Here is a 12,913-nt window from a genome sequence, read left to right as displayed (position 1 = left end):
GGTCATTTTCCAAACATACCAACATCGATCAAATCCCCCCTGCAACATTTCCAGTAGTTTTATTTCAAAGAGTGCGCATTTATTGTTATGATTAGGTAATTATGGATCTTCTACATTTTAGATTAGATTGCCATATGATTCTAACAAAATGGTACAGATATTTTTGCTCATTGTCAAAGTGGACATTTCCAATGTGGTTGTGAAAAGTTTTGAAAAGTACAAACAAATCAGACCTACTGATGTATTTAAATGGTCCAGAACAAGTAAAAACAATTGAATGAGCGAGTGTTTCACAGGCAATAATTTGCTGAAATAAAAACAGATGAAAATCTTGAGAACATGTCAGGCTCAAAAAAACAACAACCAAGATGTCACTAGTTATTTGTAAAACTGAAGGTAAATGTGTTGTGATTCTTGCTTTTTGTTCCTCAACTTATCTGACACTCACAAAGAAAGAACTGAGAAAGGCATAATCTCCTTATAACCTATTTTTACCACTGTGGCCCACAAAAGAAGTGCATGACTGACGTAAAATCCATCTTCGTGTGGCATTACAACTGCAAGGCAGATGGATAGTTATTGGTTTTGTGAGCTGTGGTTGTACACACATTCACCATGGCCAGTACGTCCACTTTGCCACTATATGACCTTTCTGTGTCTCTGTGTGGTTTGACCGTTATGCTTAGCATATGAAATTGGAGCTAATGTTCTAGCTTGTTTTTCATATTATATTTAACTCCAAAAAGAAACTTCAATACCAAGTGTCCGCGTATGCAATATAGTGTCTCTTCAGACACTTCAATTTAAAAAGAAAGGCAGTGTAGAGCAGTTACCTGACTAAAAGTTGGCCTTTCATCGCAGATGTATTGTGATTGAAGGTCTCAGAAGGGCCTGTACACTCTAAAGAAATATCTTCATTTTTATGCCCTGCTTTATCTGTAGTACTATTTATTTTTATTAAAATGTCCCTCAAGGGTTTTCTGTCAAATAGCCTTGTTCATTTCAAGGACACTTTTAGGCTTGCTGGTTGATAGATCTTTTTATCTTAAAGGGGCACTCTGCTTTTACTCGTCAGTCAGTTTCCTAGTCATGAGAGTTATCACGTCTGTGCCCCCGGAGGAGTTTTCTCAGGGTCTTGCTAAAAACACAGGGAAGTTGCATTATGGGAAGTATAGGATCCACTATTTTTGAAAATTGATGCACACCAAAAAGTCTTCAAATCTTGCCTTCTGCTGCACCAATTTTTAATTTGAATTCGTCCCACCATGATAGGAAATCCATGATAAAATTCATTCAGGGAGAGTGATGTAATTTTTACTTAAATCTGTATCTCAGTAATCTACGGTTAGTATTCATTTCTAAGGGACACTTAAGTATTGTGATACCTTTTTTTTGTCTCTTAATGGGTAATAATTATAAAAGTGCTTTCCTGCAGAATATTGAGCCACACAGTGTTTGTTGTCTTAGCTTAAAACTTTTATGGACAGTTTCCATATATATAAGAAAAAAACTCACCATCAAAGATCAATCTGATTTTTTTGGTTGCTGCTGTTTACATTCCTCCTGATGCAACTTCCAAAGTTGCACCACAGGAATGTGCTACTGTAGTTGTTTTGCTTTGTTTGTCATGTGATAGTGACAATAATCATTTATTGTCATTGTGCAAAATAGTCTTTATTAAAGCATGTCAGAGTTGCCGTTCAGCCGGCACATTGAATCTTTCATTAAGTATGTGTAGTATCTCAACAAGCCAAAGTTGTTCACCTCTGACAGTTGCTTGTAAGGAACAGAGGAATCAAAGAAAACAAGGAGTGACAACACTTCCAGGTCGAGCTGCGCTGTGAAGGTGTGTATTCATGGTGGAGCGTTTGTTTTGAATTATTTGGCATTTGAGTCGGTTCTGCTTTCTCAGGTTCGGCTCGAGATTTCCCAAAAGTTAAAGTTAATGGCATGAGGAAGCTCACTGCTGAAAGCTGACATTAATACAAAAAAAAGAAATTGCTCCAGTGATGGAAAGTAGCCAAGTACAGAATCAAGTGCTGCAATTGATTACATGTTTGAGGCACTTGAACATTACCATTGGTTGTATGCTATACATTCTATACGTTTCAGAGGGAAACGTGGTACTTTGTACTCCCCTACATTTATGTCACAGTTACAGTTTGGTTACTTTGCAGATTAACATTTGTATCTACAACATAATATATTAATTTATCAAATATAAGGCAACATTATAGATTAAACGACTCGATTTACCCAATTAATAAAGTAAAGATTAGCTCCACGACCTCGACCAGTTACAACACTAATATGCTATAATATGTAATGTAATATGATATAGAATATATCTTTCACAGGGGCCATATTTCTGCATCAGTGCTTTCTACATTTTGCCGATACAACAATTTTGAATGCAGGTCTTTCTTACTTGTAATGGAGCCACATAGAACCATTTCAGTCCTTTTTATGGGGGACAGGGGATCTTTAGAGGTCAACAGTATATTCCAAATGGTGCACATCAGAGATTAAGTAGAGCAGGTCAGTAACATGTCTCAAGTTGTATGTCATTAATTTGTTCATGTATAATTGCAGCAAATCTTGGGGTTGATACCATTTCAAAAATCCCTACAAAATACCACATTATGCTGTGATTTGGTATCAACACTGCATGGGATAATCATAAGTGCATCATAAGTGTGCATGTGTGTAAAGAGGAGACTCGTGGGTGCCCATTGAACCCATTTGTGATAAACATATCATAAGGTTAAAGGTCAAGGGACCCTTTGAAGATGCCTAAGAAGCCTATCTGAAGTGTTATTCAGCCCCCCCTTGTATGATATGGTACCGATGGATTCCTTACGTCGTCTAGTTTCACATGATACCAATATCTTCACTTTATAAAACTGAGTCTGCTACAGCCTCTTAGAGACAGTAATCCTTGGGGTCTCAGAGGGGCCCTTACTTCCAGCACTGATTTGCACTGATTGCACATAAGGCAGGCGCTACAGTGTTCGACGACTTGTTGGATTATGTGAAACCTAGAGGACTAATTCCTCTAACTGCTTTTGTCTTACATTTTCAGCATTGCTCTGATCAGCCTAAACCGATGTGGACCAATATGTGAAGATCGGCTGTATATAATAGCTTTTGAAAGCATGACTCAGAGAGCAGAAGGCATGACTCACACCAAGCACACCAGTGTACTGTACAAATATGGAATACCGGCGTTCTGAGCTTTTTATAACCTGTTGATGATTTGCATGATCAGGCAATTAGAATTCAAACATTTTTAACGGATCGTTCGGAGCGCATTTAATCATATGAATGTACTATGTGTTCATTTAAAGGGCATCTTTACAGCCCACCCACCACCACCACCACTTATACACACAAACGGCCGCTCGCATAACTTTATTTAGTACAGTAGTCCGGTGGGCGGGACTCCGAGAGTGGACGAACTCTGGCTGCAGAGAAATCTCTTCATTCAGCTTTCATCCGTGCATGTGGACAGGACTCGCCCGGACCGGAGACTGTATAAAGAGTGAGGTGTGTGGGCTGGGTCAGGACGTCCTCCTCCACAGGCTGTATTCCATCTCTGGGAAACTTTCTTGGAATATAGGACGTCGGGAATTTTTTTTGGGGGGGGGGTCCGTTTGGTTTTTCTTCTGACCCCCGTTTGATCTCGCAGAATACGGTAAGGCTCCAGCTCAGTGTCTTTACGCGCTAAAGGTTCGGTCCGTTTCGAATGTACTTGTAACGTCACGGCTGTTTCAAACACACTGTAGAGAACAAATGAACGGGTGTAGAAACTCTTTTAACATGTACGAAATGAAACATGCTCATAGTTTTGTCTTTCTTCACATTCAGTCAGTTTAACACTAGCTGATGTGTGGAGGCAGTGAGTGCTTTTTCACGTTTTAGTTAAAATATTTAACCTACATGACTGTTTGACACATGTGCATGTACATTTCAGTGGTGTATTTGAAGAGATGGACATTTTCTCTTGTGAAGTTTATGAAGTTTATGTGTTGACATTGCCACCTGGACACAAGCTGTGGGTTTAAATCTGAAAAAGTATGACATTGTATGATTAGAGGAGAAAGAACTGTAAGCCTAAGTCAGTGGCATTTATTTAAAAGGGTGATCAAGAGGGTTTATTTGTGTGTGAAGACATACATAGGCTATTGGGACTGGGGATAAGTGCTGCATGGTGTGATGGTAAAAAAGAGTTTAATAAGGCTCATGTCTCACTCCTCTAAACTAAAAGACTGATGCCAAGTCGATGGCAACTGTGCCACTTTGTTAAGGGGACCTCCCCCCCCCCCCCCCCCCCCAAAAAAAATGCCTGTGTTGTAGTTGAAAGGAGCCTTTGTACAAATCATGTCAGTGTCCAAAATGATTGTTCCTCGTCTTCATCCGAGTACACTCTCATTGAGGCTTGAGCTTGCTGCGACACTGCTGAGCTCGGCCCAGCAGACATGAATAGTGATGAGGATGTGTGCTGACAGCTGAGTGGGACAGGATGGGCTGGTCCATGACTGACTGAACCGGGGTGTTCACTGCATCATATGCTCCTTTTTACATCATGCTGCTAAACATTCGGGCCGGCCTCGTGACTCATGCTGTCGTCCTCTCGCTTCAGCTGATTTCTGGTCCCGACACTGAATCCAACAAACCCTAATTTACACCGTGGGCTATAAATGAGTGTATTAGATTTCAGTATACAGTCTGCCCCTACAGAAACAGAGATCAGGAGTCAACGATACTGTGAAAATAATAATTATATTAATTATGGGGTAGAAATAAAGGCTGCATGGGCAAGAAAGCAAATTCATTGAACTGCAGACATTATCAATCTCTTACCAATCCAAATGTAGACTCATATCAGCTGTCTTTATCCCATATAAATAAACTGAGGATAGATACAACACCCACTGCTACAGTAATTCAACCATTCAATCAGCACACAGTCCATTAGTCCACAATCTCTAAGTGGTCAATGGTCGTCCTTTATTACCAGTCTCATAGTTATGAGAGTGAAAATACACCAACTGTGTCAGTGGCTCACTATCAATGCTCTACATGTTACTATGTGTCACTTTGGGTGTTTGTGGTTTATGTTAAACTCAGAACAATAGTTTGAGGGTTTCAGGTTGTATTGTTATACAGTTTATAGTGCTGTTCACCTGATACATGGACTGTAGTGGGATGGGATGTAAACCCCCCTTCCTCTATTATACAAGAAATCTCATAATCTATCCATCAAGGGCAGGCTTGTCATGATTTTAAGAAACGTTTATATATCTAGGACTGATTATCCTGTAATTATAATTAATAAACCCGTTACTATGGTGTAGCATTTCACAATTATGACAATCCTTTTCCCAATTAGCCCCATAGTATCACAATCTTTTTGACAATTTCTCTCTCCATCCTGTCCTCTTTGTGCCATTTAACTCCTTCTTGTCCCTAGTATACATGTAAGAACAACATATTTACAACATATGTCACCTTTAAGAGTAAACTGAGCAAGAGGCTTATGGACGGAGAAATCATTGTGATCATTGGGTTCATCTGTTTTTGCATCAGCAGTGCTGTGTCTGTTTTTTTGTCTCTTTGCTGAAAATATGCTGCGGTGAAGGTTTGTTAACTGATGACACACACAACCCCGTCTCTGATGTTACAGAGCATGTTGTGGGGAAAGTAGGTTACTGGGCCATGTCCTGCAAGCTTAAACTGAAGGCTAGTCTGAATATTGCTCGAGCTGCTTAGTGTGACTGGGCATGCACAAATGGTGTAGGTCTGTGCAACGGCGACGATATCCCTTCTCCCCTCTGTCTCTTTAAGAAGACAGAGGCATATAATGAATGTTGAATGTTCAGCCCAAGTTGATTCACCTCAAACACACATGAAATGGAGTGAAACAGGTTGACTACATTTTATTTACTCACATTGATATCAATGTCTTAGTGCTATATTGTCTATAAGGAAGTCAGAGGAAACGAATCTTGGATTTTGTTCCTATAAAAGATGTTTCAAACCTTTGGAGTCATTGTGCAGAAGTTTGTTCAATATTATATGGAAACCCTCATGTGACCTGTACGTGGATGCCTTTGTACTTGCTTTACACTTGGCTGTAACACTTGTTTCCCTTGGGAATAACTTGATCTTGACTAGATTTCCCATGCACCTTAACAACCTGGAACACATAGTTCCTGATGTTTCAATTGTTTGGTAAGCCCTCTGTCCAACCCTCAAAGATAGTTTGCACCTTTCCAAGGAATCAAAGTCCTAGAATACTTTTGTACAATTGTAATTGACAGTATAAAACACAAACTGGGGTTAAATTTAAAATGGGGTTTGTCCCTCATTTAGTTTGACTGGAGTTAATAACTTCTCACTAACTGGCACCATGGTGTGTGCATCGCTCTCTGTGAAGATACATACTGTATATCAACATATTAGCATTACAAGACTTTGATTATGCCTAATGTCATTCTCTATATTTTCCTATAACATCTCCTGCATGATTGTGAGAGAGTTTTACAGTTGATTTTGGAATTGCAGCATTTTGTTGCAAGCCAATGCATCGTATCTTTGATACTAGACAATATGTTGAGTGCCTACACACTCACTTATCTATTTACTTCCTCATTTTCTCTCTCGGGTCTGACTATGTTGAGATGTTTGTCTATTCTTTGTTAGGATGATTTGTTGTTATGTTGTTGCTGTACTCTGCACTACATCTGCTGCTTATTGTGCTTTAATAGACTCACTGAGACACTTTGTGCATAACTAATGAGCTGGATGTGGGAGGTAAAGTCAGAAAGTCCTTAAAGGTCCCCTCCAGACATGTTTTAAGACTTATAGAAATACTTTCAATAATAATTTGTCCAATATGGGTTTTCTATGCCTTGTTGTACATGTTTTGAATAGCGAATAGTTGGTGAATCACCAATAAGGAGCCTTGAACCCCTGAGAGAAGCCATGTGTCTAAAGAGGCAGACATGCTGATTAATAACATCAAACACGGACATTCCTTTTGCTCCAAAAATGCCGCACTGACTGATGTCAGCCTCGATGAACTTGGGCCGGTGGAACGACGGTGCACATGACTCTCGGGACTATGACTGGTATTCATGTATCCCTCTTTAACCTTGTAACTATGACAGACAAAATGTTCAGCTCCGGTTATATAACGGCCTCCACAGACGTCATCGTCCTTGCTGCTGTCGCTGATCTCTTGCTCCAAAGCACACAGTCATTGTCCTCAGCAGCTCGCAGGCTCACATCCACCGGGGCGTGATTAAGACATTTAGCTGCTTTTTTTTTTAATGCGCCTTCTACAGGCCCCAAGACCTCTCACGTTATGTGAATTTGCTTCCTCTCTTTACATATTAGGAGCGTGAAACTCCGAGATAAACCTCTGAGCATAATGCGTGAAACCTTTTCAGAGATGTCGCAGTAGTACACTAAGATCTCTATTAAGCAAAAAGGGGACCTACATTGTTCTGGGTGGCTTCTGAGGTCGTCATCCGCATTTAAAGGAGTAAAGATGAGGTTCATAAAGTAGCAGGTGAAATTAATTCGGCCACTATTTGAGTGCTACACTGTCTCCTTTTTTTAACTTTTATTCAGGAGACCCTTTATATTATATATAACTGATTCACTTGAGCTTTTATCTGTCTTTACCAACAGAAGGTAACATTCAAGATTCGGGAGCGGCCACACTGTATTTCGAATGAAGAAAAAAAAAAAAGGGTTTCACAATATGTGCGTTTCACCTACATGTGATTCAGATCTTTAGCTCAGGGTGTTGGCTGCGTGGGCTTTACAATGGTCTTGGTGGAGACAGCGCAGCAGAAGACCGTACCAAACGAGCATGTCAGGTCTGATGCTGGAATGGAAGGAGCACTTCCTGGCGGGGTTCCTCATTCCTCCGATGTTCAGTATCTGCAATCTGTGATGGCGAGTGAGCAAAACCTGATCGTGGCTCGTAAAACTGAACCTGGAGTGTCAGAGTCACCATGTGATTACAATTAAGACATACTGACAGTGTTGGGAAGGTTACTTTAGAAATATAATAGGTTACAGATTACTAAATAGTTAAAAATGCCATAAGTAATGGGACTACAAGTAATACAAAGTAACACTTGTTACACTTGATTACTTTTCTAACAAACTGGGCAATAAAGCTGAAAATACACACTTATAAGCTTAGCCTACATATAGGCTAAGCTTTTTACCGACAACAATATAATGGAATGTAACCCCTTTGTAATTGCATATTTTTCCTCAGTAACTGTTTCAAATACATTTATTTGTAATCATTTAATTACGTAACTCTGTTGCATGCTACTAGTTTTGCACAAAAACTGCATACATATACCACAACGTGGATGCGCTCGTCTCATCTTGTGCAGTATTGTTATTTTCAACATTGTGTAGATATGATATGTATCTCTTAAGAACACAAGGAAGTGGAGTATGTACCACAGAGAGGTCAGAGAACACGGCCTCTTACAGAGCTGGAAGTGATGTAAGGCTTCTCTCAAGGATACTTCAGCAGGTTGAATCAATCGTGAGTCATTATCACAGTGAAGCATGTACTCACCACACCAATCTGCTTCCCTGTTAGCATGAGCTGAATAATGTGTGCACTCAAGGAGATTGAGGTATTTTAAATCATCCAAATTAGCTGTAATTTGCTCCTTTAATTAGGCGTGAAGCATTAACGAGTGTGTCAACACTCGGTTAATGTGAAAACTAGTCAGTGTGATTATTTTTTTCCCCAGACGACTAATGATCCAGCCTTTTATCATTAAAAATGTAGACGTTATTAACCCACTGTCTTATTTAGTGATTAACTGTCAACTCATTCCTTCAGTTAACAGGCCCTCGGGCCAACAGAAAGAGGCCATCTGCAGCCGATATTGTGTCCTGTAGTTCAATTAAAATGTTAATTACCTCACAAACGTATGAAAAATTAATGTCGAGCTGTTTCAATCTGGGAATGAAAAATATCTACTCTCCTGTGCTTTTGGTTTTCAGTGGAATAAAATTAGATATTTGGTCGTAGTGCAATTTAGTATTCAGCAATTGGTTCACCCTTTCTTTTCAAGAGACGAATGTTTTGTATTTATTTTTCACAAGCTGCTTTCCTCTTTAAAAAGAAACCTGAAATGAATGAGAGAGATTTGTGTGCTTTCAGGAGGGGAGCTCTGGAAACACGGACGGCAACCTTTCATAACAAGGAAAATGAAATAGCATTAGATAGGAATGGAGACATAAGGTCATTTTTTCCAGGGGCTGCTAGCAGAAGGCTGTTTGAGTTCATTTCAGAGTCGGTGTTATGCACCGACTCTGAAGCGGCTGGTTGTGGTTTTGGGTTTTTTACGAACACTCACTCACTGATGGATCCATAAAAACAATATTATTCTGGTTATCAGATCTAAATGTTTCTCGGAGGCATTGTAAAAGGAATCGGCACCCATCCACGGCCATCCAGGAATTTAATAAAAGACGTAACCTGCGATCTGAGTTCGAGACAGCGGTTCAAAGAAGGAGCTTCATTGCCCTTTCCACCCGTGCCCTAGAATCGTGACCCACATATTTGCTCACACACTGCCTTTGGTAATTGCATCTTTTTTTCTGAGCAGCAGCACACAATAACAGGCCTGGAATAATTTGGTGATTCATTTAGAATTGCTGAAAGCATATAATTATGAGGAAAATTTGAGGGTAGATCTACCTGGTGAAAGGGACGTTTATTTCTGGTTTTCATTGAAAGGATGTGGCCACCAACAGTGAGGCTGTGCTGTGTGGTGAATGTGTCATCACAAGGCACTTTGGGTAAAGTATCAGCAGAATCACTGACAAACCTTGCTGGGTAGAAGCATGAAAAATAAACATAGAATAAGTGAAAGAAACCCACATAAAAAAAGGACAGGATGTATGAATGTAATGTACTCAAATAAAGTTATGATTTACTCACACTAATCTGATTCTGTCTTTTAAATGCCTTCAATAATTTCCATCAAATTTGAATTAGAGCCCTTAAAATGATGTCTTCAGATTACCAAAGTGAAATGGAAAAATACTAAATATCCATCAAACGACATGTCAACAGTATCTTTGATTGCAAATTTACTTAAAAAGACTTAACTGACTATGTGATTGACAAATAGATTATTTGATTTACAATTTCAGCACAAAAAAAAATACAATTACATGATTCAGGTTGTTTACTAAAGTGCAGTTATGAAGAGCATGAGGAAAGGGCATCCGTTTCTTTTTTCCCCCTTAGTGCACAGCAGGTTGTCCAGTGGGTAAAGCTCATTGAGCGCGAGGGTTCAGCTGTTGCCCAGGGCAGCGTCAGTGTGAGCTGCTGTGTGGTTCAGATGGACGGTGCTGAGGAGCGGCGTGATGACTTGTTTCCTTACTGACCAGTGACTGACATTTTTTCCATTGGCTGCTCAATTCAAGAAAAAACGCTGTTTTAGCGGAGAATAGACCAAACAGTCTCTTCTGTGATTTTTTTTTTTCCCAACCCATGCTCTGCTGTTGGATAATGTCTGAAGTAGTTTTTTTTAGTGTTGCTCCATGTATGAATTACAAGGTGGAAAATGCCCATAACCTGAAGATTGTATTACGTCATACCAGCCAACAGTGAGAATGGACTGAAGAGATGTTATGTAGAAAAAAGTGGGACACCATATCCGGTAATAAGGTGATTTTCTTTAGTTGCTGCAGGAAGAACATCTACTGTTGGTGTGACACTCTTATCTCTCTGGGAGAAGACAGTGAAGCATTCATCATCAGAAACACCAGTCCTCCCAGTTCAAGATATAGATAGAGTACCTTCTATTCACAGTTAGGGCTTTAATCTTACCTCATCTACACATGAGTATACACTGTGACTTACGGTACGTATTCTTCTTTACCTCTTCAGATTTCATATCCTTAGGATGTTTTGTTTTATTAATGTTATTTGAGATGTTCTCTTTGTCAAATACAATTTAATATTACATAAAAGAACTATTACTTGTGCTTATTACTTCAAAGCTGCAACAGTAAATCCTCTCTGTAGCCCATCTTTTAGCTCAATCTCCTAAAAATGACGTACCGAACCGTGATCTTTTACTAAACCTAACCCAAGTACTTAAACGTAACCAAACAAAAGCCCCACAAAGCGGTTAAAACTTTAACTTTGATGTTACACGTATGTAGAAATGTTGACTTGAAACATTCTTTTGGTTCAGATATGTCGACATATCCCTGGCTTGCAGAAACGTAAAATGCCAACCGGTTTGCAGTAAATCATGTATCACTGCTGTGTTAATGTGTTAAGAAGGTTTGTGTTGTTATGATGAGGAATCAAAGCAAACAGCGACTTTATTAATATTAATCAGTCTAATAAATGGGCTTCTTGAGGTGTGCACGAAAAATCTCCTGGACCATGGGGAAAAAAAGAAACCAGCGGCTTGATGGACATCGCTGCCTCGGCTGGGGGAAAGTAGACACCACACATTGTTACCATGGGAACACAGAGCGAACAGCAGTGCCACAGTCTAATTAATGACAGTCAGTGCTTCAGCAGAGGGCCACGATGACGTCATCAATACCAGTATCACAGATGTAGCTCGAGGCAATATGGCTTCAGTGTCTGAGTGATTATCACAACAAACCAGTTTTTTCACTGACGTAAAGGCAAAAGGCAGTCTGGACACAGGCACAGGATGTAAAGCACCCAACACTGAGCATTTGTTATGTAGTGAAGCCTGCTTATGTTATGAGCACTAAATGTGATCTCATCATCCAACAACATGACCTACATTAAAAGAGCAGAACTGATCTCCATGTAGGCGGGTGGTGAATAATGCAGTAAAATGTGGGAGATCTTTATGAATCTTAGATGTCTCACAAGTGTTGGTCGCTGGCATATTTCGTTCATAATTATTCTGCATCATCACTCTGGCATTGTTCCTCATCGGTTTGTGTATGCAGTGTGTTTAAGCTACCATATGACACAGATTTTGAGATGGTTTCATTAAAACAGCCTTCATTAGTTGACTTTGTTTTATATGACAAATGGCAGCTGTCCCTTTTACACTTAGAAAGCATTTGTTATGTGAAAGAACAACACAAGAGGGCACGTATTAGAAATAAGTTTGACATGTATTAAAAATATGTGCCCCATCTAAACACAGGATACCCACAAGCCAACGCAACTGACACCATTTCAATTAGCTGCGAGTAACACTGTACCTGAAGACATTATCAAAGGCAAATCAAGAAAAAAAGGCTAATTTGAAGCGCATTTTAGAACACACACACACACACATAAGAGAAGTGGGAAGTGTTTCAATTATATACAATTTCTTAATTTACAAGATAATGTAACATATTTGAACTATGAAGCCTTTTGTATAAAAAAAGAAGAAAAAAAAGAAACTTTTTTTATTTTGATATCACAATACTTTGAACAAATGAATCTGAAGACTTTTTAGAAGACCTCCAGGCAGAGTGCCACAGACCCCACTTTGAGAATCACGGCTTTAGAGTATCACTTTAGAGGTACTGCATATTTATTAGAGAGATATTTATGTGACACGACAGACCATGCATAAGAGGCTGCACTTTGGCGTAGCAGTTATTTTAGCTAAATGCTAACATAAGTATGGTAATAAGCTCACAATGACAATGCTAACATGCTTATGTTTAACAGGCTTTGTATTTACCATGGTTTCCATCTTAGTTTAGTGCAGGGGTGTCAAACATACGGCCCGCGGGCCGGATCCGGCCCGCCACGTCATCTTATGTGGCCCGCGAATCTACCAGCAAAAAAAAAAAAAATGGAAATCGCGCACGGCGGAGCTCCTCCCCGATCCGCGCGCACACACCTCCACCAGCG

The sequence above is a fragment of the Pholis gunnellus genome, assembly GCF_910591455.1.
Source record: "Pholis gunnellus genome assembly, chromosome: 13".
NCBI lineage: Eukaryota > Metazoa > Chordata > Actinopteri > Perciformes > Pholidae > Pholis > Pholis gunnellus.
This window is presented reverse-complemented; position numbering follows the sequence as displayed.